This window comes from Limulus polyphemus, unplaced genomic scaffold (assembly GCF_000517525.1).
Source record: "Limulus polyphemus unplaced genomic scaffold, Limulus_polyphemus-2.1.2 Scaffold2840, whole genome shotgun sequence".
Lineage (NCBI taxonomy): Eukaryota > Metazoa > Arthropoda > Merostomata > Xiphosura > Limulidae > Limulus > Limulus polyphemus.
The window spans coordinates 59,781-63,779 of NW_013668450.1; the positions used below are offsets into that span (position 1 = coordinate 59,781).

Below are 3,999 nucleotides of genomic sequence, written 5' to 3' on the forward strand. Positions count from 1 at the left end.
TCAAGTAAAGACTTGTGTCGTTAAAATTTCGTCGGAACGAAGTTACGGAAAAATCAATTAACAAACGGAGACGTAACAGTATTAAATGTTTTCTTTATATTTATTATGGATAATCTAAATATTGTACCAGTTATAAGTCATATGTAACAGAGTTGGTATGTTTTATGAAAATTATGAGTGAGTTTGATCTTGGAAACCTATTTACTTCCAAAGTTAAAACAGGATATGAAATTGTTTCTAATACGTCGTACAGGTACACGAATGAGAAGACGATTGATATGTAAGGATAAGAGAAGACAAGGTCAGCAATCTTGCTAACTTACTGAGGTAGTTATAGCTTTAAAAATATAAGCTTAGTAATGCTATAATTGTTCTTTCATGATATAATTTCACTTCTAATCCTTAATAATATTGTTGCGTCATCGAGATCACGTGACTATTCCCATGCCCTCTAGTTTCTAGAACTATCTTGTTCCTTCACGAATGCCCTAGCATTTACTAGATAGGGTAGTCTGGTATATATAAGAGGGTGACAACGTGACGCGGGAATGTGTGTGTAGGTAATATGTAATTGAACTGCGGTCAGAGAGAGACTTATTGTTGAAGTTAACGTTCGTTCGTTATATTGTTTGTTTTAGCGCGAATATTGAAATTAAGTGTATCGTAAAGTTATATTCGGAAAGAATAAACCAGTTTTATTAAGTAAGGACTTGTGTCGCTAAAGTTTCATTGGAACGAAGTTACGGAAAAATCAATTAACAAACGGAGACGTAACAATATTATAAAATAACATACAAGTATGGTTAGTTTGTTAATATGTAAAAAAACTAAAACAAAATGCCGCTAAAACCAGACTAGTCAAACAAAAACAATTCATTAAAATATAACACAAATCCAAATTTTATCATTTACAAAAAACAGTAAAGAAACACGTACCTGTGCCAGAACTAAGTACAAACGTTATTAAATGGTAAAAACTAAATCTCAATGTTATTAATTTCAATAAATAAAGGACATATAAAAATAACAGGATAGGTTTGTTTGTTTTTTAATTTCGCGCAGAGCTACACGAGGGCTATCTGCGCCAGCCGTCCCTAATTTAGCAGTGTAAGACTAGAGAGACGACAGATAGTCATAACCACCCACTGCCAAATCTAGGGCTACTCTTTTACCCACGAATAGTGGGATTGACCGTAACATTATAATGCCCACACGGTTGAAAGGATGAACATGTTTAGTGTGACGGGGATTTGAACCTGCAACCCCCAGATTGTGAGTCGAGCGCCCTAACCACCTGGCCATGCTAAGCCCAACAGGATAGGAAAAACCTAATTCCGAAAAAACATCAACACAATGTTCCAAAATTAAGCCACTTCTCAAAACCAATAACAATATCGAGCAATAATTAGCAATGATTCTAAGTATATCTCGTGAACCAACTCGTTTTCAAGATTAAGGAAGGATTTTTATTTAGGGTTAGACCACAAGATTACATCTCATGTGACTAGCTATTACCATAAATGTACATAATTTTTCCCAACATTAATATCTTTAGGTCACCGCTAGAGGAAGCTTATGTCAGTTTCGTAAAATACATGCATACATAGTCAAAATAAACGTGCTCTATCTAATAGAAGGTGAGTTAGTGTTTTAACTTAAGTTTAATATGATAAAACATTCATAATTGAATTAAGCGATAGAACAACAAGAAATAATAAATGAGCGGTAAACAAAACCATAACAAAATAAAAGTAGAATTCACTAGCTCACAAATATACCAATTAGTTGCAAAATTTAACTATGAGTATGATGTATATAATAATTAGTGTTACTCTTACTATTAAAATTATACTACGGTATTATACTAGTCTAGTTAGCTTTTGTTTTGTTTGCTTTAAACAGAACTTTACTTTGAATTTGATGAATTCATAAACAATTATCAACATTTGAGTATTCAGAGGTAGACGACACTACATTTTGGGATTTATTTGCGGTATTTTAATTTTTATTAGTGATACTGATAGTGACACTGTGCTCTTAAAAAGTGTAAGCGTTGGTGCCTTAAATTTTTTTTATATAAGTTAACATATACAAGTTTAAAGAAGTATTAACCGATTCCAAATAAACAAATTTTTCAATAAAAAAAGCTAATAATAATGATATTACGTTGCTTTTTGAATGTACATAATTTGTTAGTCAACTTTTATATTACATCATGCCAAATATCAGTGCTTTGACTTGATAGCCCTTCATCTGTGTTTAATACTTCTTTTTCTTTTTTAGATTTTGTTATTTCTAGTGATTTCCTGAAATTTAAAGATACAAACAGATTATATTAGTAAAGCTAATATAAAATTTTAAAATAATATTTTAAAAGATGAAATTCAACTTATGAAATTAAAGCAATATCCTACAAAAAAGGTAGAAAATAATTCACACAAAAATTTGTTATACTTAAACAGATGTGTTAATAAATTATAATGAATATCATTTGTTATATGACTGATAGGATCACATATGGGTATTTTACATGGGTTACTTATGGTATAGTAAGCAGAATATCCAATAAGATCAATTGTAAATATGAATGATTGGCACTTGTGTATTGTCTAAAATTTAATAAATAATTAAAATTGACATTTCATATATACAAAATTTTTAAAACTTAATTGAAGCCATCAACAGCTTCCACTTTAAAAATACACTTTACATGTACAATGTTTCAACATCCTCTACAATGTTTATAGAAAACCCTTTCTTGTTGTTATGCTGCCACACCAGGAATCACGTCATATAAAAATGCAAAAATATTTGCATTTTATACATATATTTATAGAGCATTAAAAATATGTTAAAGAGAGAGGAAAATTTAAGTAATGGATTGTTATTCATTAAATACATAGCTGTTGAAAGATGATTTGAACCAAATATATTAAATAGAGCATTTAAGAAATTTAACAAAAGTTTAACTTAGTTAAAAATATTACATTAAGATCTGTTTATGAAATAAACAAAAAGGAAACTTTAAGTTTGCCTTATATTCCAGGATTAATAGGTCAATTGTTCAAAGTTTTTAAGAAACAACAAAACTTTTGTTTAAACCTATAAATAAGATTAAAGAAATGTTGGGGAGTACTAAGGAGAAAAGAATTAGATTATGCTACCCAGGGGCATATGTGAAAGATAGAACTGACAGAGCAAGAGATATAATGAAGGGACTAGCAATGATGTAGTTTTTGTTGTGCATATAGGGGTTAATGATGTAGAGAAAGGTAGGTCAGAAGAGCTAATTGACAAGTACAAGAGGTTGAGAAAGGCATTTACAGAAAAGGGCCATAACTTTATTGTGTAGGGATACTGACGAGAATTAATTGTGGGGTGAACTTATAAGTAGGTCACTGGGGCTGAATGCTAGGCTTAGATTAATATATAAGGATGACAAGATTAGCTGATTGGACTTGTGGGATCATTTTAATTTGGAGGAGGAACTTTTTGGAATGGATGGGTTACCTTTAAGTTGGGTAGGAGCTGGCTTGTTTGCAAGGACTATTAACTCAACTGTAAGAGAAGTTTTAAATTATGACAAGAGAGTGGTAAGGGCTAGGATAAACTAAATGCAAAAAAGTAAGATGTAGAGAAATGTTTAGAATAGGAAATGAGTGTAGAAGTAGTTCTCAGGGTAGGCTTAATTGTTGCTATTGTAATGCTAGAAGTATAAGAAATAAAATAGATGACTTTAGAACACTGGTAGGAATGTGGGATTTTAATATAATGGGAATAACTGAAACATGGTTAAATATAGATGATTTTCATGACAGAAATTTCTTTGAAATAGAGGGTTACAGGCTATTTAATAGGGAATAGAGTACTAAAGAGAGAGGGAGGAGTGGTTTTATATGTAAAATGTGAGTTACATCCTGTTGAAGTTGAGGATATCAAAGATAACAGCAAGGAGAATGAATCCATTTGGGTTTCTATTAGTGGATATAAAGGGAAAAG

At 30.9% G+C, this 3,999-nt stretch overlaps 1 protein-coding gene across 1 annotated transcript in view; it reads left to right on the forward strand.

Moving 5' to 3' along the window:
• Positions 1 to 1,533: 1,533 nt before the first annotated feature.
• Positions 1,534 to 3,999, forward strand: part of LOC106468028 (tRNA (uracil-5-)-methyltransferase homolog A-like) — an 82,572-nt gene continuing 80,106 nt past the window's right edge. The window contains exon 1 of the mRNA XM_013928426.2: positions 1,534 to 1,637. The gene's annotated coding sequence lies outside the window, so the exon portion shown is untranslated. The remainder of the gene's footprint in view (positions 1,638 to 3,999) is intronic.